A 25,069-nucleotide genomic window follows, 5' to 3' on the forward strand; every position below is an offset into this window, starting at 1 on the left:
TAAAAGACGTTGAAATTTTGGTCATTGCCGATCATTTCAATGTGCCTACCCTCCTGGGTTGGTCTGTCAGATGCATTTCGCCATCTTCAGTGTGTCTGTTGATCTGTCGACCGGCCAAGCAAGGATAAGCAGACAAAATTAATCGGTAATGGCCGAATTTCAGGTTCATCACTCCGCAGACAAGGAAAAAATATGCATATTCACATAACAAACCGATTTATTTTAAATTCTGAAAATATAATAATCAGAAATTAAAATTATCTATGAAAATTCCTTAATTTTATGAAAATTACAAATGCCAATAGTCTCGTTCAACAAAAGTCTTGTTAATTTTGTTTAATTGTATTATAAAGGAATTACTTAAAATATTGAGAAGCTAGAGAAATATATAAGTATTTTCTTCTTCCACCTTTTGGAAATTATTTTACAAAACTTTGACATAACAAAGAAATTTACAAAATTACACGGCGTATTTAAAGTTTTCAACTCCACTAGCAGATCATATTCATGAAGATCTTGGCTTGTGCTGAAAATTATTATGAAAGAATTTTTCGTCGAGGTCGGTTTATTCAAACCCGATATCGTAGAATGTGTAAAATTATCAAAAAATGCTCCTTAAAACATAATACAAAAAAATTCTGAAAGAAGCAACGACGTAAAGATAAGAGAGAAAAAGAGAGAGAGAGATAGTGAGAGAGTGAGAGACAGAGAAAGAGAGTGAGTGTGTGTGTGTGTGAGAGAGAGAGACAGACAAACAGACAGAGAGGCCCATTAATTAGTAATATAAATAAAATAGCCATATTTTGTACATGAGAAGATCGGTTTAAATTAAATTACTTTAGTTTGTAAATTCAGTTTTGATAATTGCAAAAGAAGAACAGTTAAAATTGAAGATCGGCTGTACAATCTCTAGAGTATAACGATTTTTTTACATAGATGCAGCCCAATCTTGTGAAACCATTTAGTAGTCAGTTTTAGTTTTTTAGAAATATCTTAAAAAATATGGATTCCATTTTATTTAAGCTTGGAATTGTATGTAAAGAGCTTTCGAGCTGGATTTGAATAATTGAAATTTTTGGATTTTTTTCTTCCTAGTCTAGTAAATAGGTGTCAAACACACACAATTTACTTTTTACCTCATTATTTCAAAAGAAGAATTTTAACGAAGTCCTGATTAAGCCTTCCAGTCTACCGCGGAGACCGAAAGTTTATACATCAATTTTTGGACAAATACTTTTGAAGTTTTATGAACTTTTGTAACCAACATGTAGAAATCAGTGATATATTGCACGGTTCAACCTCCCAAAAAATGTAGTAAAATTACATTAAATAACACACGCACATTTGTAGCGCGTCAAATAAATTTAATTGCGGTTTTATATTTCAATTGTGTGTTTTTATTACTTAAAGATGTCTTAATATACATACTTAAGTAATAAGCATGTATATTAAGACATCTTTAAGTAATAAAAACACACAATTGAATTAATTATACTTAAGGTGTGCAAATGGGTCTTTATTTTTAAAGCACACGCGATGAGCTTGCTTAATTGTTAATCATTTTGTGCTTCATAAATCTAGATGAGTTTTTTTTTATCTTTTCTCTTAAAAACGGACGTAGCTATATTAATTAAATCCCAACATTCCCAAATTCCCTCTTTATTTCGATTATGAAAAGATAAATATAAAATCATATAAAATATGAAATTATTTTTTTACATATTGCGTTTTATATTTTATATCACGTACTTTCCTAATAGTGACCGATAATCTCTAGCAAGTTTAGGCAAAACGTTTTTGTTGAACTGGCAAAGAGTCACTTACTGGGTCCGTCTAGGCTCGCTGGTTTCGATGTCACTCAAACGCGTTTCGGTTTTGCACGATCTTCAGTAAGGATCTGGAGACTGTTGGCTGAATCTTTTCCTGCTTCAGTCCTAGAGTGTTGTTCCACCGAGTATGTGTGTTGAACTTCATCCATTCAGCAGTTGCTCCTTTTTTGTGGCAGTTTGAAATTTTACAGAAGAGTCCTAGACCAAAGGCGAGGTTGATTACCGATAACGTATTCATTGTTGCTTGGCTGTCTAATAATATATAATAATGTATCTCTACGCCTTTGAGTCTGAATTTTATTGTACACAGAGTTCCATTGTATGCCTCTTAGTTTGGAAAATTATTGGTATGGGACCTAGAGGTTTGGCTAGGTCAAAATCTAGATTTTTAACCCCTACCCCTACTTCATGTTCCATTTTATATTCATCTATGTACGTCTATTTATTTCGGGGTTTTCTTGGCTTGATAGCCTTCTAATTGTTTATTCTATTTGTTCGTTTAATTTACTCAAATTAAGGTTGAATTGATGCGGAAAATATGACTGCGTCTTTTTGACGTAAATTTACACGACAGGAAACACGCTTTTACTTGTTTTGTCACATTGCTTTCTCAAAGAATGCATATAAAAAAGGCCGTTTAACTTCTGCTGTCTTAAACAGCCATAAACGCGTCAAACTGGCCAGTGTTTCAGGAAGAGCATAAACAAAATTGGACGGACCCGCGTCTCTAATTTAACACTAGCCCGGCGGACCGTGCATAAACGTGGAAATTGAACATTACTTCTCCTTTGGGTACTTAACGCCCATTTAAACCGTAAAATATGTTTGGGGAGAGAGGTGTCAAGTCCGTTTGCCTCAAATTAAGCGCACGACAGTTGAAACTTGAAAGGACACCGAGGTTGACGAAGACACCCAGCTACTTATCATTCTCAAATATACTTGCATAAATCGCCTCATGGAACAGTATTGTAGCTATTTCAGAAAAGATTAAACACCTCTACTTAGAAATCAATCACGGCTTAAGAAATTCAAGCCTGTCGGACACAATTTTTCAATTATATCACAGATTGGATTATGTAAAGCGTTATAAGTGGAGGGTGTTGATTTCTCGCACCCTTTTCCACAACCTCATGAATACATGATGACAATACCGCGGGTTTGAAGACAATCCGATTTCCTTTTTATATACATTCTCGCTTTTGTCAAATCGGGAGAAACGAAACCAAGTTGCATTACAAAATTCAAGAGCGAATCCAGTTAGTAAAAGCTACGTAAAATATTTAAAAAAACATGTATTGTACGTCGGCTGGATAAGTAAAAACTTGGATTATTTAACCAATTTGTTATGAATTACAATATTCTAAGACTGGATTGGACAAAGATTTTGTTTCAGGGCACTTATTGGATTGTACCTGTAATTACATTTTTATGTTAATTTGGACCTACCATATGTATGACTCGACATAATTGTAACATTCAATGTGGATAATTCTTTGACTCCACCATCATAAATCGGGGTAAAAACATTCTATATTGAATTATAAATAATTTTTTTTTAAATCCATAATTTAAAATGAATATCAAGTTTAAATTTGTTTTAGTACCCATATCAGTCCGATTATTGAAAATTAACTGATTAGAGTTAATTAATTTGGGTTTTCCACGTGTTACGTATCTTGTTTATTGCTGAAAATCAAAATAATCCTCTTACAATCAACCGGTTAAAAGCCGTCGGTTTACGAGGAAGGATGGCGAACAATAAAGTCAACTAAATTACAGACAACTGCTTGTTTTTTAAATTGTTATTAATAATTAGCTCGTTACAACCAGGACCAAATTTCCTTGCGAATTTATCATTTTATTGCTCACCTCAATTGAAATTAAATCAAGATATTAATTCTAATCGTGGAAGAGACATCCTTATGACACTATTCTTATTTTGCACGTTTTGGTGTTATGCACGGAGGCAAACACGATTGCACATAAAACGGCATAAAAACAACACCATAATAAACCATTTTTATGGCTTTACTGTATTCAGTAAACGAATTGAGGGTAAAACCTTTGTGATAATGCGCTTCTTCGTAGTTTTGAACTTCCAATTCCTAAATCTTCCAAGAAATATTTTATGCTCGACATACACCGATCCGCTCTGTTCTATCACTTGAGTATTTCTCATTTTACATTTCTCAATCTTGCTTCGATTTGGGAGCAAGGCAGAATGGCTTAAAAAAATATAACGTACCAATAAAAAACATAATAAAATAATAAAGGCTACAGGACTACCCGGAACCCAAGACCGATGGCCAAATTTTAACCCTCCTCAGGCAAGGGTCTCATCTATAATTCCTCGTGTAAAATTCAATGACCTAATCACTGGTTACAATTTTACTTTGTACTACAAAGTTTTGAAAACAAATTAAAATTAATTTTATTAAGGAAAATGAGAACAAAATATATTTTAACTTTTTTATTAAATTGTTGTATATTTTTAAATTAAAAATAAAATTTAATTGTATATTTGTATATTGGGCTTAAAATGGCTAAAACCGATAGACTATAAATAAACAATCAATTATAAACATTGTTAAAAAGAATAATTAATTTTATTAGGTAAATTAAATTTTTACTATGTTAAGTGAGAGTTTTTCCTTATTACACTTTTTTGCACGATTTTGCATATTTCAAAGTTTTTGGTACGCGGTTTGAAGGTTTTTGCTGCACGAATTTTTAATTAAAATTTAATATATACGAAAAATTGGATTAAAGAAATTTTAAAACGAAAAGAAAATTCTCCATGAAGGCGTTTTAATTTGTAATCTTGTTAATATAAATGTCGCAATTGGGTTGATACAAAAATAATGCAGGTTTTGGATGTTCAGTAAAAACATGCTGTAATTTAACTTCAACAAAATATATTTAATCGAAATAACTTCAATTACTATCTATATATTTTTTCAACGCACAAACAATGCATTAATCCCAGAAGAGTAGAAAACTAGGGTCTCTGGAATTGACGAACTCCCGAAATGCATTTCAGATGTCATTCTGGTTTCTGAACGGTTCCTCGCACAAAAAAGTTGTCTTAAATGCTTAAAAAAGAGGTAATCTGTGGGAGAAAGATCCGGTAAGTATGGTGGATGTGGTTAAGCCTCGTAACCAAATTCGTGAAGTACACCAAAGACCGTTGCGCGACTTGTGGGCGCGCGTTGTCTTGAAGGAGGATAAGTCAGTCCTTTTCAGCTGTGATGGTTTTACCCGGATTGAAGAAGAGCTGTAATGGATGAGTCCAGCAGATGACCACCAGACAGTGAGTTTTTTACGTAAGCTTGGCTTTGGGAAGTTTTTGCACTCTCACCCAGGCACTGTCTATTGTGTATAATATCCATTTTTCATCACACGTTATTATACAACTGAGAAATGGTTCATTTTTGTTGCGTACGCCAAGCATTGAACGGATTTCATACCTGCGATCCTTTCGGCGGTCGTCCAGCTCATGCGGAACCCACTTGGCGGGCTGCTTTGCTTTCCCAATAGTTTCCAGATGGCGAACGAATGTCTATTGGTCAACAAGTTCTTCCGCCATTTCTCGAGTAGTTTTTATACGGTCTGCTTCAACTATAGCCTTTAACTAGTTGTCGTCAACTGCAGAAGGACGGCCACCACCTTATATGCTCGTGAGGGCATAATCTCCATTACGGAAGTTTAGAAACCTACGCTGCACTGCGGATTTATTTATGGTTCCTTGCCCCAAATGTCATCAATGTTTCGAACGGTCTGTGCTGCACTTCGCCCAAGTTTAAAATCATAAAAATAAATTTGCCGAAAATCGCTCTTAGACATCGTTTTGTTTGAAGGCACTGAATTAAATGTTTTTACTAAACGAATTATAAGGTAAATGTGATAAATAAGCTTTATGTGTATCATTTAGCATAGTTTTGTTTACACAATTGGTATTAAAAGTGAAATGAAAAGGAAAACCTGGAAAACATTTGGCATCAAATAAAGAGGAACAATGTAAAATTCATTATTTTTCGTTGAAAAACAATGGCATTCTTTTGACCTTTCATATCGAATAACATCTGGGATATTCCTGCCTCAAATAAAATGTTAATTTTCTCTCCTTTTGTTTTATTCAGTTATTAAGGATGCTTCGAAAGGAAAAAAACAACACGTTACAATTACGCGATGCTTTCATCTAAAAAGGCGGAAATTGGTTTTACAACTTGGCTCAAAACGGAATCTGAATTGTTAAATCGCCTGTGATTACCATATTTCGTGCCTAATCAAGAGACGGACAATGGGGAATCGAATCATTTCAATTGCCCGCGGCCGAGTACATGGGCGCGATGATATCACGTTTTGTCGGACGTTCTTACATTTTCAAACACCTTTACACTCCCCAGAAGGACGCATAAAAATCTTAATTCAGCAATACAGGGAATTTCACTCAAATTTAATACAACCATATAAAAAAAAGCAAAAACAATCACTAAAATAAAGATCAGATCTTGAGTATATAAGAAGTAAAACAACGAGGAAACTAGGTGTTTTGAAATTCCGAAAAATGCGTTCTTTTTTTAGTATCGGGTTGTCCGGAAAATAATGCAGGATTTTAAGTTTTCATTAAAAAAAATCTATATAAAATATTCTGTTTACGTTTACAGGATTACTCATTTGTATGAATGTCAACACTTATTAATCCTCTTCCAAATGATATTGTTTGTTTACCTCTGTAGCATTCCGCTACTTGGAAATAATTCAGTCATCCTTATAATGTCAAAGCGAGAATTTCGTACGATTTTCTTTTACGAGTTTAAACTCGGCCGAAGCGGAGCCCAAACGGCTAGAAACATTAACCAAGTCTGGGGCGAGGGTTGTGTTAATGAGTGCACTGTGCAAAGGTGGTTTAAAAAATTTCGGGAGGGAGATTTCAGCCTTGAAGATGAAGAAGGTCGTGGAAGGCCTTCCTCTCTTAATGATGATGTTCTGCGATCAGTGGTGGAAGAAAACCCCAAAACAACTGTTCGAGAACTTGCAGAGCAACTCAAAGTCAGTAAAACGACCGTCGCTGACCACCTCAAGGCGATTGGAAAAGTGAAAAAACTCGAAAATTGGGTTCCACACTCATTAAACGATCGCCAAAAAAATCAGCGCTTTGATGTTTGTGCATCACTTCTTTGTCGAAACAAAAATGACCCATTTCTGGCCAGAATTGTTACATGTGACGAAAAGTGGATTCTCTACGATAACACTAGACGTTCTGGACAGTGGCTCGACAAAGGAGAAGCTCCAATACATTTTCCAAAGCCCCCAACTCATCAAAAAAAGGTAATGGTTACGGTATGGTGGGCTTCATTTGGTTTAATACACTACAGCTTCTTAAATCCTGGCGAAACCATCAATGCTGAATCATACTGTAACCAAATTAATACCATGCATCAGAAATTGGCAGTAATGAAGCCCTCTTTGGTCAATCGGAAAGGGCCCATTTTGTTGCATGACAACGCTCGACCACATGTGTCACGTGTAACGTCACAAAAATTATTGGAGCTTGGCTATGAAACTTTGCCTCACCCACCCTACTCTCCGGACCTCTCGCCTACTGACTACCATTTTTTTAGACACCTGGACCACTACTTACAACACATAATATTCAAAAATCAAACGGAACTGGAAAATGCATTTATTGACTTTATCAATTCTAAAAATTCTGAATTCTACTCAGACGGAATTAATAAGTTACCAACACGTTGGGAGAAATGTATTGAGAGTATGGGAAATTATTTTGATTAAAGAACATTGCTTTAAAGTAACTAGTTTCTTTTTTTTTGTTTAATACCAAAATCCTGCATTATTTTCCGGACAACCCAATAAATACATACACAATGCTTCTTTTTTTATATAAAATTGACTGCCTTGTGTCAATCTATTGGTATGACGGTTCAATTTTACAATTGGTTAAGCTTTTCGTAAACACATCATAAATTATAATTCGTGGGAAAATCTTACTAAAAAACCACAAAGCTCTAGATTATTTCTTAAATTATTAATATATTAATATATTATAAAAATAAAGAAATACCTAAATAATTACTTTAAATAATTATATTTTTCAGGCAAAAAATTCTACCCAAATGATTTTTTTTTTCATTTTCTCAATAAAAAAGAATTCTGCCCTTAATTTGTCTCATTGTTTTTACCAATAAATATTTCTTTATGCTAAGTTTGAAATTGTGAATATCAATTAGAGGTAACACACTTAATCCTTACTCCAAAACAGGGACAAAGGATTTTTCAATCTTTACTTTTTACGGAATTTCAAATGTTTATTCAGTCTCATTTGAAGCAATAAACTGTTTAGTTTTCATCTAAGTTTTCATCATTTTAATTTTTAAACTTAAAAATGCCAGGATGTTGTGCGTAGTGTGGCACTATTGATGATGGACATTTCATCAGGTGTGCGGCTATTGCCATCGGAGTTCACTAAGAAACACTGCGAGACGCCGTTAGACGTTTTCGAGAAACTGAGTCCTACCATAGAAGGTCCGGTTCTGGACGCCTTTGGGTAACAGAACCACAGAATCGTTTTTTGACTTTGAGAATTTTGCGAAACCGGCACCTTAATGTTATTCAACCGATTCATCAGCTCCAGGAAGTTCGGGATGCCCAAATTTCTGAACGCCCTGCTCGAAGAAGATTAAATCAGTAGGGAATGATGGCTTTTCGCCCCGTAAGAGGACCTATATTTACCAGAACACAGTGTTTCAAGGCTCGCATTTGCTCATGAACACAGCCATGGTCTTTGGACGACTGGTCTGCTGTACTTTTTTCAGATGAGTGTAGATTTGCTTTTCGATATCCAGATGATCGTGAAAGAGTGTGGGTGTAGAAGGGGAAATGAAAAGTACAAAGCCTGTAATTTTCCCCAGAGCTAGCCTTTTCAACGTAGCTCAGTGATGGTGTTGGCGGGAATTTCAATGGAGAGTCGCACGGAGTTGGTTATCGTTCGTGGAGTGTCTTTGACGTCGTCAAATGTCTATGAATGAATGTGCGTGGATGAAATTTTCGAACATCATGCGTCGCCTATCCTCGATGTAATCAAAGCCAATCGATTATGCCCGTCTACATGTCGCTCTCATAGTAAAAACGTACCTTCAACAGGATATAGTCAAGGTCTAAGCCTGGCCAGCCCGTTCTCCAGATTTGAACCTCATCGAAAATTTAATAGATAACCTCAAAAGCCGAATAAGAGCACGTCCATCACTTCTCTGATACCCTCCCCGATCTTGAAAGGACTCTTCGTGAAGAATGGACTAACCTCCAGCAAAGAGACATTTCCAGACTGATAGAAAGTATGCCACGCGTCTTCGAGATGTAATTAAGGCAGGAGAAAGAAATACGCTGTATTGAAATGTTAATTAAAAATTTAATTAAAACAAATTGTATCTGTCCGTCTTTTCTTTTTTTGCATTTTCTTTAGTAATACTTTTTTAGACAAAGACTCAATTATTAAACTTTAAAAAACGTGGAACTTTGATTAATATATAAAAATATATACAAATCAAGTTATATTACAAATGGGCGGACTTTTTTGCCTATCAGTGTATATCATTGTATTTTATAGCTACAGGTATTTTAGTAATTGGAGATTAGGTGTTTAACCCTTCTGTGCTTATAGTTAACTCCTCTGTAATTAACTGTTGCTCTTCATACGGTTTTAATGCTAATTACACCTAAATTCCAGAGTTGTACTGTGCAATGCTACAGAGAGGGCCAGTAGCACTTATTGAGAGACGTAAGTGGCAAAAGGCGGGTTGCGCTTCAGGTGGGTGACGTGTTTCCTAAAGGGAGTCACTACTTGCCCCTTATCGTGGCCCAAAGGACGAATTTGCCGGGGCTTCCCTGTTGGTGTGATTAGGGAAGTGGAGGTCGCACCAAGTCAGGTACTTCTACTGGTCCCGTACGATCACTGATTTTACTCCCTCCTTTACAGTAGCCTGTTCTGTGGACATGTTTTGGGTTTCCTTTTTATTTTTAGATGGCCGGGCTGAAATTCTCTCAACCAATGAAGCTATAAAAAAATACGTGTTTAATATTTTTTAGTCTAGTTTCGAATTTTTACCTTTTTTTAGAGAAAAATTATAGGCCCAGTTCAACTTCAAAATTTCAAATACGAAAGAATTTTTTTACCTGGAAAATAATGGTACAATCGGATTTTAAGTTGGTAAAAATTGACAAAGTTAAAGCAAAAAGTTTGAAAACGCATTTCATTTGTTTTGTTAATTCCAATAATTTGCTTCTTCACTAAAGTAAACATTAATTGCCTTCATTGTTTACATTGTGTCATTGTTTGGCAAAACTCGCATTATGAGATCAAATCTTAATTCCTGGAAGTAAATAATTTTACAGTAGTAACTGTTCGTTGCATTCACTTCTCCATTCAAAACGAACCGAAGAGCACATTTTTTCCGATCAACTGCTTTATCGAAAATGGTGGTATTGCGCGACGTGCAGTCGAGTTGTACTCCTCCTAAGATATTTCGAGATCTTCCCAAAGCAAAGCATAAAACGTATATTCGTGTTGCTTGCAATATGAGGATATACGGATCAGTTGCTCAGCTCGTTCACCAAGAAACCGGCAGGGTAATTGCGACGAGGAGCTGAATATTTAACTGTATGTATGTTCGCGAAAATCCGAATTCCTCTCTCAGAAATGTTGGAAGGGTTTTAAGTTTTTCAAAAAATAAAATTAATGATGAACCCCGGACTTAAATTTTAAGCCGTATCGCTCTAATCTTGTCCAGGGACTTCGGGACTCTGATTATGACAGGCGTCTAACGTTCCTTGCACTAATGTTGATTTGGGACTTTGAAAAAACTTTCTTCCATACATCCTATGGACTGATGAATCTAAGTTCACCCCTAATGGCATAATTGGAATTTTCGAACGTGGGCAGAGAAAAATCCGAGAATTTAGTACTCTTGTCATCATCAGGTGGTTCACAGTATCAACGTTTCGCGTGGACTACTCGGAAATAAATTGAGCATTATTTCTAGGAAAATAATTTAAATGGTGCTCAGTTCCTCCATTTTTTGAGGGAGGTTTTACCACCACTATTAGATGTTCCTCTGCAACAACGACAAAGAATGATTCTCCAGCTTGATGGGTGCCCCCACATAATTCTTTGCAGGAGGGACGTTATTTGAATCGTCACTTCCGGAATAGGTGGATAGGGCCTCATGACCTAATAAGTTGGCCTCCTCAGTCACCCGATTTCACTCCACTTGACTATTTTCTAGGGGACCATTTTAAAAAAATAAACAGTGTCTCCGACAATCTTAACCCAGCAACCTCAGTTGAAGAACTGCGGCAAATGATAGAAAATGCTTGTCAATCCATCTCCCCTGACTCTATCGCTCTGAGCACCGGTGAAGAGAGGTTAAAAAGAGCAAACCTTGGCTATACGCAACGCAAGCAATTCGAACATGAAATGCTATTAACAAATAGCACACCAAATGACTTTTTTATACTTTTTGCCATAACTTTGTCATTTTTTGACCAATTTAAAATCCGATTGCACCCTTGTTTTCAGCGTAAAAAATCCTTTAAAATGATGTGTCAAGATATATAGGGCGTATTTGAAATTTTGGAGTTGAACTGGTCCTGAGGTACTAAGTCCCTAGCCATCCCTAATTTTTGGAAATAGGAAAATTTTTCTTACGTTAACGAGAAAATTCCTTGGCTCGTGTTCACTAATACTTTATATTTCAAAATGTAATTAAAAAGTTCTTTTAAGATTTTAATCCACATTTTGTTTATATCTACCGAATACTTGGCTACTCGTATATTTTAAATATTTTCCTGCTCGAATTAAAAATATCGGTTAAAAACACAATAGCAAAGAAGGAAAAATTCGCCTCAAGAAGAAAGATTTATTAACAGCACATACAGAAATGACGTGTTTGGGACTTTTCCGAGACGGTTACTGGAAAGTCGTCTTCGTCGTCCTCAAGGGGAATAGTCTCAATAACATTTTGCGTCAAGCACCGGTTGCCCAAAATTTCGTTCATCGTCTCCAAGTAGCCAGTCGGAAAAGGGTTGATGCACGGTTCGCTTTTCCATGTTTTTGGCGGGGGCGGCTTTGCCTCAGGTTTTTTTTTCAATATTTTACATATTTCCAGAGTTTTTGCCCTTGCTATCTCTTCTTCGATTTGGGCGCACGTTTTGCCATGGACCGGCATGTAATCGGTCCTGCAATTGCTCGGCACTTCGGTAATTCCCTGATCAGGGCTTCCTGGAGCCGGGCTTCCTTGAGCCGGGCTTCCTGGAGCCGGGCTTCCTTGAGCCGGGCTTCCTTGAGCTGGGCTTCGTTGAGCCGGGCTTCCTTCAACTGGGCTTCGTTGAGCCGGGCTTCCGAAAACCGGGCTTCGTTGATCCGGGCTTCCCTGAACCACGCCCAGCGGTTTAGGGCTAACGCTGCTCGTAGTCTTAGACCTGCTTGTTAGTAAGGTTGACTCAGCCATTGCTATGATGTATCAATGAAAAGACTTAACAAAAACTAACTGTAAAATAGAAAACTACTTCACCAAAATGTTTTAAAAATTTAGAAATTTCAACATGTGTTAATTCCGATGAATTATAAATTAACCAAATGTAAAAATTGCACTATGCGAGAATACAAGAGTAGTTTTATGTCCTCGGCATAATTACACTTAAGCTATCGATCTACCTAGTTGTAGGTGGTTTCCGATCATTTCTGGTCTCTCTATTTTAGCCTTTTTTATCACAAAATATTCTACCCAGAGGAATCGTAATCCAATATTTTGGAATCACGACGCCAAATGCAATCTGAAAAGTTGAGCCTCGCATTCTCGAGTATTCCTTTTCTCAATCCCGGTCCTACGGCATATTTCCTAAAGACCACTACCAACCCTTAGATGTAAGAAGAGTTTCCAGGCACAAAATAATGGTGCAGCCTTGAGAGCGTGGTGAACAGAGTGCTTGATGAACTCTCAACCTTGATGAAGGTGAAAGCACAAGCTGTATTTGTGTGGCTATGTGTCAGTAGGCGGACAGCCGGTGCCTGATCAGTACGGTTACCAGTTCCTGTCTGCAGAGACAGGGAGGATGCGCAATTTTTAAGTTCCAAGCCCAGTAACGCGCTAGTTGTTTAGTGGTTAGGCTCCTGGCGGGTACTTGGAGTTGAGTCTGTTGTTCGGTGGTGCTGTTATCGGTGCCCTACCGACGGCAAAGTTCTTCTACGGAATGATTAAAAACTCCAACCAACCGGTCCAAAAACAACCGAGGCCAGTACGGATGCGGAAGTCCTGACGCTAGAAGGGCTCCTACTCTCTCGGAAGGGGCAAGCGGGGAGAAGTCTATCTGATCCTTAGGTACCGGATTGGCTTCCACACTGAACCTTAAGAGAGTAACATTTACTTGCAGATGTGTGTCGCTTGAGAAAAAAGTCTGATAAAGCCATGTGCCAGGCGCAAAAGCTAAAGAACCTTATTATCTTCCTAAAGACATTGGGACCCCAAAGGGAACCAAATGTCACTGAAGATGTCGAGAAGTCCTAAATCGTCGGACAGACCAACCCAACCAGAACATAGCCCCTAAACCTCAATAATATAACCCTTACGCAATTTAAAATTTAAAACTTAATTCGGACCAAATTTTTGGCCCGACCTGGTGTACAATGATTTCTGAACGACAACGATGTGTTTTGATAATAGAATATTCACGAAGACTGTGTTAATCGAGTTAAATCACGAGGTTTTGTGAAGGATGTGTTATTTTTTCTATCGGAAATAATAGCATACTCGATTGGCAAAATGTTGCTTCTGAAATACTAAAACAGCGAGAACATGCGGACCAGGAGGATCTGAAATGACAGAAAATTAACATGGACCAAAATTGAAGGTTACATGCGAATAAAACCGACTTGTAACAACAAAGTAAATATAAATAAGTTTAACAAGTTCTGAATACCAATATTTCTTCAAGACCTCTGTGGTCTCTTTCCGACTAACGTACCATACTCGTGGACAGATGAAAGTTTCCTTAATTTACGCCTCCGCCCAAACCAATCTTAATTTTCCTCCCCGAGGGGGAATTTTTGTCCATGAGAGAGTTCGTAGAATAAAATGCTAATCAGTTAACTTGAAATTAATTCAAAACGTATAATTATAAACTCGAAACGAAAGACATTAGAATTTTCTCTCTTTTTAGGAATAAATCCCTGATGCCTGATTGTGTTCCAGCCTCCCAAGCAACGTCTCATTGCTACAATAGAAAAAAACTCCTTTTCGGTAAAATTAAATTAGTTTCTTCCCGCCAGAGGAATTTCTAGTACTCTAGGGTGAGTGTGTGACGTCTGGAGGGTAAAAGTATGTCATTAGCAAGAATGGATTGAGTTCAACCCCACACCGAGGAATATCGAGTAGTGTAGGAGAGTGAATTTGACCAGATTTCTATGTATGTATTAAGTGTTGTGTTAACGTTAATTCATTAAAATGAATGTAATTTATTAGTGTAAAAGAAGGGTTTGTTTAGCCCCACATCAAGGAATACCGAGTATTCTGGAAGAATGAATGTGACCAGTATATATATATATATATATATATATATATATATATGTTTTATCTCTAGGCGCCAACCTGAAGTAAAATTGAGAGAAGCATTTTAGGATATAGACTTAGTTTTCATACAAAAGCAGAGTCAGTGACAGACTGAGACGCTCAAATAGCTGCAGGCTGAAAAATATATGTGAAAAATCAGAACAAAAAGTAAAAACTCTAGCAGGCAATGTCCTCTGCTGTTTGTCAGCCGCTAACTCGAGAAAATTAATCAATTCGAAAAAGAGGTTGATGTGGTCAGTGTAAAATTTCCTTCAAGCCATTACTGATGGTTATAAATGAAAAAGCTAAAGACCCTCGTCTGAATCTCCCAGATTCTTGTTATTCTTTTCTTCTTATTTCAAGGAAACAACCTCAAACATCGAAGAACACTTTGAGCTTATCAAAGGAGGATGCATAAAGTGGAGAAGACGGAATGAAGAGACATGTGCCCAGTGTACATTTACACTGAAAAAATCAATGTTACCATGAACAAGGAACTAGAGACTTCCACATCGTCAGATACTTAGAAGAAGAAGAAGAGAAAGAAGAAGAAAAATAACTTTATTCTGAGACTGGTGTCCCCTAAGAATAATTTACATGAAATAAATAAAGGAAGTTCCTTCTATGAAGTTAAAAGTAAAAAACAGATAGAAATCTTGGCACAATGTATACCAATAAGGCAGGACAGAAGAAAAAATTACGAGAATATTAAACAAAAATAACAAATATTAACGTGAGGTCTCTGCTTGGAGGGAGCGGAGGTGATTATAAGGTGGGATTTAAAGGAGGAAAAGGAGGCAGCGTGACGAATAGAAAGGGGAAGGGAGTTGCAGAGTTTAGGGGCTCGGATCAGAAAGGATCTTTCGAAGGTATGGGTTGTATGTTGCGGAAGGATAAGGTCGATTGGGGATGAGCGGGTCTTACGAGTGAGATGATACGGCCTGTGATACTTACCTAGACAGTAGACTGGGAAATCGCCACATAAGACTTAACAGACAACTAAAACAGAAGAACTTAAAAGACTTTACGGCCGAAACCTATTTTCAACATCAAACCTAAACTAATTATATAAAACATTACCGCGACAAATTTTTAGATACGGAGAAGAACTGTGAGGTTCCATCAACCCATCTAATATCCAGCGCATCCAAACCTACCAATCAAAATTCCTTTACTCTTTAATAAAAATACTTCTTTACAACGACTGTAACCTCACTATCCACAACGACTTTAACATTCCTTTTGTCAATGAGCTGATCCGATCCCGCTTCCAAAATGTCCACACCAAGCTTTTAATCCATCCATATCGTACTACCCAAACGTATCTTCAGACATCCTGAGACTTCGTTACGCCTCCAAAAAACGATGACTTGGAGACCCCCTTGCCCCTTAAAATCTCACATTAAGCGCCAGCGTTGTACGTTTTCTTTTATCTTCTGTCTTCCGGGTGTACTGCTGGCCATAGCTTCAGTGATGTGTCTCGGAGAAACAAAAAGTTAAAAACATCCTTACCACCTTAAGGTACCTTAAAACGACCCTAACATCTTAACATACCTCTTGTCAACCAATTGATCAGAGCCCGCTTCTAGAAGTTTCACACCAATTGATACTTACAAATTATTTTCAAACTTCAAATCGTTTTTTCGCAACTTCCTTCTAATTTCTAAATTCCTACTAAATTCCCGCATAGAGAGGTTGATTCCATTTTTATTTTATATATATATATATATATATATATATTTTAGGGTTTATGATTTAGTTTCCACAAACATAATATAGCGTAGAAACGCCTTCTTGTAAGCATAAGCACATTTTTATTAGAGTTGATGATTGGTTTTGGTATGCGAGGCATGAGTTCAACATTTTCATTAGTTCAAAAGGTTCCGATCATTTATGTTATCTTTTAACATAAATTACCTTTATTTTCTCTAATATTATTAAGAGATTGAGGAAAAGGTTAGGGCTAGTGGGTTATGGTGAAAATATCCATTTTAGAGTGGAAATTGAACAAGCGTGTTCGGATAAGATCATTCACGAAAAGGATTAAAATCCTAAAATCTTTACGGATCGTTTGATTGGTGACATAGAAGAGAGGCGGAGAACTTTAGACTGAAAAGATTGAATTCGTTTGATATTGGATGATTTTGCCGAGCACCACAGTTTTCGGCTGGTCCGGTTCGACCAGATTATCCTTTCAGGATTATATAGACGGGGATAAATAGGTAAAGGAAAGCTAAATTGTTGAAAAAATATACTATGTAAAATTGTTTGATGTGTGGAATGTGATGAATATATGTTATAAAATGTGCTTTGTATGATGTGATGATTAACATATGTTATCTATATTGAATTTGATTAATGATATTGGCATAACTGCGACTGAGTTTACATGTATCTGTTCTGTAATTGATGCTGTGTTTATATCTGTTGATGTAAACTATTCCTAAAAAGTTACGTGCCGAGCCATTACCAAACTTTTTTCCCTTCGTTGGCTCGTTTCACCTCAAAGAAGCCGACTCCTTGTACAAAAATGTCTTTCTAAACCGACTCCCTTCCCCACCCCTTCAAAATCCAACGTATATAAACATAAAACAGCAAAATCTCACTGGCTCTCTCAACACGACACGCAAGAATGGCACAATTACACAGAATATAAAAAAATATTTTTTGCACTGTATAAATTCACTTTTTTCCACATCCGACAAGTATTTGTTAAATTTAAACAATGTTCAAATCCCAGGCCCTGAAGGTGATCTCAATAAAGATCGAAACGTTGGCACGATAAAGAAAATGTTTTTCTGAAACCTACATCACACCAGACCCATCTCACGATTTCTTAAAAATCTTAGAAACAACTTAAAGTGTTACAGAGGAAATTCTAGTCAACAGAAAGGAATAAAACTCTTAACAGAGACAGAGGTAGCTGTCCTGCAAAATCTAAAAAAAAGGCTATAGTACCTGGGAAAGGCATTACACCCCTGAGAAGAATTCTACGAAAATTTTCCAGAAAGTGGACAAAATAAATCCTTACGATTCCAAATGGAAAAATGATCTCGCACTTCAGAATTTAGATTGATTTGGACAAGGATTTTGAAAAGAGGATATGTCATAAAAATCTCGGGGAAATCTTGACAAATAAGTATTATTTTAAAATGGATTATTTTTCATTTTAGCAATGACATTTCAGTCAGACCCTTAAGCGAAATTAGGAGAAAATTTATTTATAATACCATTTCATATGAAAATTCGTGAAATTTGTAAACAGTCTTGTTTGTTAAATTCTATACAGTTGCTAAGAAATGATCTTTCGAGGCCTTAAGTGCCCAAACTCGATTGGAGCTTAGCATCGCCCACAGACTAAGAAAATCGAAAGCACTAAAATGTGAAGTAGAGAACGCTTGTTTAACGTTTGTTTTTGATGTGTGATTTTTTTTAACAGTATTCAGAGCGAATGGATTATTTTTTGGAAAATGATGCAGCATATTATGTATTAACCCTCGGTCGTAACCTCCTTGATTTTACAGTGGGCTTTTTATGGTTCGTTTTTAATTTAAAAAATTCCCTCGTATTTCTCTAGGAAATCCCGATTTCTGAGAAAGTTTTTATGGCTTTTGCATTTTCACATTAAGGAAATTACAGTTATGGAGTGATTATAGGTATACCTTCTCTTAAAAACTTCAGAAAACGCAGGTTTACTTCAAGCCAATCTTAACTAATATAGAAAGTTGAGCTCACATTTTAGAATAACAAATATGTTTCTCGTTACATTGCCCAAAGACTTCGAGAAATGTTAGAATTGCTTATTATATTATTAAAAAGTTAAAAAATTAGATCTATATCTATACATGAAAAGTAAATTGGTTTTTTGGTTGACGGTTGACAGCACGAAGGTCTGTTTGATTTTATACCTATTTGTCCAATGTAGGAGCATTTAATAGAAAGTAGTTTCAACCCTTGCAATCCTGCACGTCACGTAAAACGACGATGACCTCGTGACCTTTTATCTTAACCGACCCAACTTAAAAAAAAGAGAGAGAGTTCCAGCACCTGTTGGTTGACCACTGCCTCCTGGTTTGACAGATCTAACAGATTTATATATAACTATTTGCTCAATATATTTTTGTACAGATAGCAATAAATAAAATAGATTATTAAAACAAATTTCATTAATTTCTAACTAGTACAGTTGTATTAATTTACACAATAACAACAGTCTTTTTTTCTTTCTTTTTTTTTTATTAGGAATGGATTGGCTTAACGCAACAGTTTGGGAGTTCCTCGATGTTTACGAAACAGAACCAATAATTTGGAAAGCTTCTCTTACGAATCATATTTTTTTTAATTAAAAAAAAAATTAAAAACTATATATTTTTTATTTAGTTCGACCCACTGCGCAAAACAGTAACCGCAGCTGCAACAATGACAGTTCCACTGTTGTCCATAACGATTGATAGTAAGTTGAGGGCTCGCATGCCACTTGACAACTTACAACAACTAAGAGGTTATACAAACCCCCATGCGTGTACACATAGGAACGCTATTTGGTGAATACCAAAACGCGCATCTTGGCAAATATTCGGTGGCATTCGGGAATACCTTTCTGGAGCCTCCTTAATATTCATAGTTAAGCATCTCATGCTCATTGCCATTTCATCATACCATTTCCATTCTGGAAACCACAGACGAGCTCCAGCTTAGCTTTGTTTTATCTTTCCGTTTCGCTCCCTTTAAAATAACTATGTTGAATGGTTTTTCAAGTTTTAGCCATGTCAGTTATTTTAACTTTGTCGTAAATTTTTGTTAGAGCCGGCAAATGTTTGATGCTTTCTTTTGATTGACCAATTAATTGTCAATACCTCAATCGCCCACATCCTCGTAACGTACACTGACAGACAAAAAATTCCACCCACTTGTAATATACTACTACTATTTGACTTAATTTTTTAATGTATATACAAAGTTTACAATTCGGCAAAATATATTACAAAACAAGAAAGACGTTCCTCATGGTTTGAAACCGTCTGAGGGAGTCTAGTACATAAAATTAAATTTTTCTCTGGCTATACTACATTCTTTATCAAACCACTGGCTTTTTGTATGATAAGTAGGACTACAATTCTTATTATAATTTGATGCACTAATGGCCGCTTTTGTTATCAAATTGACTTGACTATTTACATTATCACTGTTGTAGCAAATACAATTTTCTCTAATTTGTTTTATAAGTGTAAAAATTTTCTTTATGCCAATTCGTTCTTGGGCGAAGGGGAAGAGCAAACATGTCTCGGGGTGGTAAATCCAGCAATTTAAAAGAAGCAATGATCGGCATATGATCAGAATGAATTTGACTATCTACTTTGAAGTCACTCAAGTGGGGTAGTATATCTAAATTAATACAAGCTAAATCTATCACCGAACTAGCTGCGCACCCAATATAAGTAAATTCACCATCATTATCTCCATCCATTCTACCATCTAAAATTACATAACCAAAATTATTAAGTATTTCAGATACCTTTTTTCCATTTACCGTTGCATTTTTGGAATTTCTGCTCGAGTTAATCAATTTAGCATTAATATTGAAGGATTTTTCTTGTAATATAATTAGGTTTTTATATATTAATCAAAGGTTCGCGTTTTTTCACGTTTAATAATTGATACTTTCTCTAAAAAAGTAAACAAAAATGTAAACTCTAAAGAAGAAAACTGAAAAAAACACGAATAGATGAAATTTGTTTTAATTAGATTTCTAATTAACATTTAAATATCGCGTATTTCCTCTTCTTCCCTTAATTACATCTCGAAGACGCCTCGGCCTACTTTCTATCAGTGTGGAAATGTCGCTTTGTTGAAGGTTAGCCCATTCTTCACAAAGAGTCCTTTCAAGATCGTGGAGGCAACGAATGGTGTTCCAAAATTTCATCCACATAACGAGTGACCGTCAAAGACAACAACCAACTCTGTGCGACTCTCCTTTGAAAAGCCCACACCATCATTGAACTACGTTGAAAAGGTTACCTCAGGGAAAAACTATAGGCTTCGTATCTTTCATTTCCCCTTATCCACGCTCTTTCACGCCCATCTGGATATCGTAAAGCAAATCTACACTCATCTGGAAAAAGTACAGCAGACCAATCGTCCAAAGACCAATGGCTGTGTTCATGAGCAAATGCGAGCCTTGAAACACTGTGTTCTGGTAAATTTAGGTCCTCTTACGGGGCGAAAAGCCATCAGTCCATACTGATTTAACTTCTTCGAGCAGTGGGTTCAGAAATTTGGACATCTCGAACTTCCTCGAGCTGATGAAACGTTTGAACAACAGTAAGGTGCCGGTTTCCCAAAATTCTCAGTCAAAAAACGATCCTGTGGTTCTGTTACCCAAAGGCGTCCAGAACCGGTCCTTCTATGGTAGGACTCAGTTTCTCGAAAACGTCTAACGGCGTCTCGCAGTGTTTCGTAGGGAACTCCGATGGCAATAGCCGCATACCTGATGGAACGTCCATCATCAATAGGTGCCACACTATACACAACATCCTCAGCACTAAGAGGCATTTTTAAGTTTAAAAATTGAAATGAAGAAAACTGAAATAAAAAGTAAACAGTTTATTCCTTTATAATTCTGAATAAACATTTTAAAATCCGTAAAAAGTAAAGATTGAAAAATCCTTTATCCTTGTTTTGGATTAAGGATTAAGTGTGTTTACCTCTAATTGATATTCCCAATTTAAAACATAGCATACAAAAAAATTTATTGGTAAAAACAATGAGACAAATTAAGGGCAGAATTTTCTTTTATCGAGAAAATGAAAAAAAATTAATTGGGTGAATGATAGTATGGGTAAATATGAAAGTCTGAGGATAGGTTCCATTGCGGCTGTGGGCGTTGTTTTCAAAGCACTAGGCTAAGGCATGCTATTATTTGCACTTTTTTTTGTAGTTCCTCTATCTTTATTTGTTCTATTTTTGTCCAACATATGTAACCTGCATCACATTCTGTCTTACAATCTTAAAGTTTAGCCATAAGGTCATTTTTTTCAGCTCTCTCTTTCGTGGATCCCTTAACGAGTGCATTTTATGTTAACTTTTGGAATGTTTTATTACTTTGTTTCACGGGTCAGAGCTGTAAGGATGAGATTAAATATTTTTCTCTTGTATAAATTGTTATTTATTTCCTGTTGTGATTTTACGCGCCTTTTTAAAAAGAAGGTTAACGTAATTGGTTAGGAACTCGTTAAAAGTTTTTTTTTTACAATTCGTCCTGCTCCAATTGTAAGGTTGTGAAGGTTATCATCGATTTGCGACTGGATTGTTATTTTCTTCTCACACTTTTAAGTTTATTTGTAATAAGCAAATCTGCACCTCTCATATTTTTTTCTTTTGTTGTAAATATAAAATGAGGGTTATTTTTGAATATCATTGTTCTACACGTGGCTACGGTGAAGTTGTTATAGCCTATCGGAAACCAAACCCGCTGATTTCTATTAAAAACCGGAGGCAGTCAATAGGCGACATCACCACGGCAGGAAATTGATCGTCCACGAGGCGCACGGATTTTCGAAAGTTACGTCGAATTGCGTATGAACCACTTTTCAACACGGAATTAACCGAGAGAGAAAAATACTTTGCGACGAAGAGCCACCAACTAAAAAATTGTTTTTGATCTTAATCATCGTTTACATTGGTGTCATATGGTTTACTACTTTCGTTAATCCCTGATGGTTTGTAGTAGAGATAATTCGGTATTTCCATTGGACAAACAAAAATGCATACTGATTTTTATAATTTGTAATCATTTTTGTACAAGACTTTGATCCTTTTACAGTACTCTGAAGATCTAAAAATTCTCATCAAAAAGAAAGTTTGGAGTAAAGTAAAGTGTGCCATTTTCATTTGTAAACTTTTCCCCCAGCAGGGTATGAAGAAAACTTGGTACTTGCTTACAAAAAACTTACAAATTACTTCATCTAACAACGGTTATTAATTTAATTATAGGCAAAAAATGGGGAAAACAGCAGAAACCTAATAACTCTGTCATGAAGTAGGTGAGGCATGTACTTTGTGACTGCAAAGCTTTTGGCCCGGAAACGGTACAGCCACTCGGAAAGGCGAATTTGACGCCTAGAAATAAACGAACTGGAATCGCGGAAAGTGTTAAACTACCTTAAGGGTGCACTTTTCGAGACTCTGAAATATAGATGGGTCAATTCCGCAATAAATCTTTTAGGTCATAGTTGAAGAAAAAGTGACATTGGTTTGCCCCCAGGGAAAAAGTTTCCTACAAAAATAGAAATTTGCTGTAAGAAAACAGAGACCGATAAATAGTATTTTAAAAACATAAATAGGAATAAAAAAAAATTATTCAGAAATCGTGAGATGCGGTCTGGTGTGATGTAGGTTTTAGAAAAACATTTTCTCTATCGTGCCAACGTTTCGATCTTTATTGAGATCATCTTCAGGGCTCAAAGTGTTTCTGTGTAATTGTACCATTCTTGCGTGTCGTGTTGAGAGTGCCACTCTCAAGAAAATTAAAATTAAAAAAATAAAAGTCATGACTTTCCCTAATAGGAAAAGAATCGTGACAAAGGTCTTCACTCTCTGGGCTATAGGAATATTCCAGCAAACTGCTAATCGTGGTAAATTTTTATGGCGCAAGTGTTCGTTGTTTATAATGGATGTATTCAAAACAAAACAAAAATTCACACAACCTGTTTTAAAACCTATGAAAACCATCCTGAACACGTTTGCACATTTTCAGATAATGAAATTCTCAAAAGATAGTTGACGTATATTCCTGTTTTAATAGCACAACAACAAAACAACGGTTATTTGAATGTCATTTAAGTAAAGGTGGAAAAAATTCAATTGCCTGTTTTTAGAGCATCACATTTTTGACAGTACGAACGGACGAAAGAAATGATTATAGATGGGATTTTAAAATTTTAAATTTTTAAGATGTCTGTCACATGCCAGTGATAACATTTAATGTATTAAATATACACTTGAGATATTAGTATTATTTGTATATACTTTATAAATGCCCTGGGTAATCAGATAATTGAACAGATTAGCTTCAGCCTTCCAAAGGCCTTAGCGATGAACAAATAGATAGGACAACAAACAAAGCACTTAACCAGGAAGAAAAAGATTTTATAACAATAAGTGGTATTTCTTATTGACAATATGGTAATGGGCCTGTTGTTAAGTTACTCGTACTTCAAACTGAAGATCTAAGGCTGGTCGATAGTGTGTGTATCATTTTTCATTAATACCTGTGAATCATTTTTTATGCCATGTTTTATTTTGTCTTTTCCGATTGTATTTTATCCGACTATTTTACTTTTCAGTTCAACAGTTTGTCAAGACCTGCAAGTCGGGAGAGGTTAGCATACTGCGTTTAAAATGACACAGGTACAGGATTTACCATCCCTCAGAGCTCAAGAATAAATCTCACTACTTTCGTGGCAAAATGATTGTGGACTTGGTACTTTTATTAGTCAAGCATTGCATTCGGATAGGATAAACTTTAAGCTCTTGAAAATTGAAGAAAAAACATGGTTGATTAAGTACATTTTTGACTACAATTTCTAAAGGAAGAAACGGCCAAATGACAAAATATTATTAAAACAGTAGTACCTAAGTTTGTATGAGTGTAGTTCTTAGTGCTAGTCTGTGTTGTATGTTATTTTCTCTATTCAATTATTATAAGCTTTATAAATAAAACTTATTTACAAAACTCGAAGGGAATTTGATGAACGAATTAAGAAACTAAAACGAATTAAAAAGCTAAGAAAACCTAGTTAGATCGTTGCAGTAAAATTTTCAAACCTATACAATTGGATGTAGTCAGCAAACCGGCCACACTTTTCGCACAATCCTCGCGACCATTTGCTTACAAAAGCATTAAGACAGAAACTGTATAAAAGGCAGCTGCTTTTACAACGAGATCATTTCCTGAAGGGAAAATTGAATACTTCAAAAACGACAATGTGTGCAATTTAAACGTTAAAAGGAGCCACGGTTAACGGAGAGTTGTGAGAACAACTTTGATGGCTGATGACCAATTCCAGCAAATGGAACAGCCCGATCGTCTTCTAAAATTAATAGATTCGCATCCAAACGTTTTAAAATTTGAAATCCCCTGATGAAAAAGACGAAAGTGAAATTTGACAAAAACATCAGATGAAAACTGTCGATTGCTCAATTACAATCAAATCTCCGGCATAATATTGGTATAATTAATTTTAAAATCAAAGATCATGTTTATTCATTCTAGAGGGTCGTTGGAACACTTCAATTACCAACTTAAATTGTTTTGGTCCGGACCTACAGGATCGGAACGAATTTCCTTATGGCATGCCAATAATTCAAGTTTAAACAATAAGTCAAGTTTAATTTTACGTAATGTAATTTTAATTTTAAATCTAAGACATATTTTATATGCGTAGACGCTTTTAAAAACCAAACAGCTACTTAATGACATTTTTTAAATATAATTTATCATTGCTTTTGTTTTTGAACTCCTTACAGCTAGACCATTTGACAGGTTTAAAAAAAAAAAGAGGGGAATTAAATTAAGACCCCTTGGCAACATTATCTAATGTTGTACAGAGAGCGGAT

The 25,069-nt window shown here is 35.8% G+C and overlaps 2 protein-coding genes across 9 annotated transcripts in view; one reads left to right on the forward strand and one right to left on the reverse strand.

Moving 5' to 3' along the window:
• LOC106662577 (DNA ligase 3) overlaps positions 1 to 25,069 on the reverse strand; it is a 120,528-nt gene that overhangs the window by 76,152 nt on the left and 19,307 nt on the right. Inside the window, exon 1 of one of the 8 annotated variants that reach the window (XM_024224881.1) lies at positions 1,825 to 1,989. The exons of the other annotated variants lie outside the window; for them this stretch is intronic. The gene's annotated coding sequence lies outside the window, so the exon portion shown is untranslated. Of the gene's footprint in view, positions 1 to 1,824; positions 1,990 to 25,069 lie in introns of those variants that run through there. 8 annotated transcript variants of the gene reach the window in all.
• The window catches only part of LOC106662579, a 39,247-nt gene that overhangs the window by 747 nt on the left and 13,431 nt on the right, over positions 1 to 25,069 (forward strand). The gene's annotated exons all lie outside the window — the stretch shown is intronic.

The sequence above is a fragment of the Cimex lectularius genome, unplaced genomic scaffold (genome assembly GCF_000648675.2).
Source record: "Cimex lectularius strain Harlan isolate CLEC.00 unplaced genomic scaffold, Clec_2.1 scaffold43, whole genome shotgun sequence".
NCBI lineage: Eukaryota > Metazoa > Arthropoda > Insecta > Hemiptera > Cimicidae > Cimex > Cimex lectularius.